We start from the raw sequence: 439 nt of genomic DNA, 5'->3' as shown, positions 1-439 counted from the left end.
CAGTTGACCTGCAAGGACCCTTTGAACCCAACTGCTTACGTAGACCTTCAAGGACCCTTTGAACCCAATCACCCCTCAGTTAACCTGCAAGGACCCTTTAAATCCAATCACTCTTCAGTTGACCTGCAAGGACCCTTTGAACCCAATCACTCCTCAGTTAACCTGCAAGGACCCTTTAAATCCAATCACTCCTCAGTTGACCTGCAAGGNCACAGTTGACCTGTAAGGACCTGTTGAACCCCACTGATCCACTGTTGACCTGCAAGGACCCTTTGAACCTGACTGATCCATAATTGACCTGCAAGGACCCTTTGAACTCAAGCACTCCTCAGTTGACCTGCAAAGACCCTTTGAACCCAACCACTCCCTGGTTGACCTGCAAGGACCCTTTGAACCCAATCACTCCTCAGTTGACCTGCAAGGACCCTTTGAACCCAAC

The 439-nt window shown here is 49.8% G+C and overlaps 1 protein-coding gene across 1 annotated transcript in view; it reads right to left on the bottom strand.

The window, feature by feature from the left end:
• PBX4 (PBX homeobox 4) overlaps positions 1 to 439 on the bottom strand; it is an 11998-nt gene that overhangs the window by 897 nt on the left and 10662 nt on the right. The gene's annotated exons all lie outside the window — the stretch shown is intronic.

Source organism: Coturnix japonica, unplaced genomic scaffold, assembly GCF_001577835.2.
Source record: "Coturnix japonica isolate 7356 unplaced genomic scaffold, Coturnix japonica 2.1 chrUnrandom461, whole genome shotgun sequence".
Lineage (NCBI taxonomy): Eukaryota > Metazoa > Chordata > Aves > Galliformes > Phasianidae > Coturnix > Coturnix japonica.
This window is presented reverse-complemented; position numbering and strand designations above follow the sequence as displayed.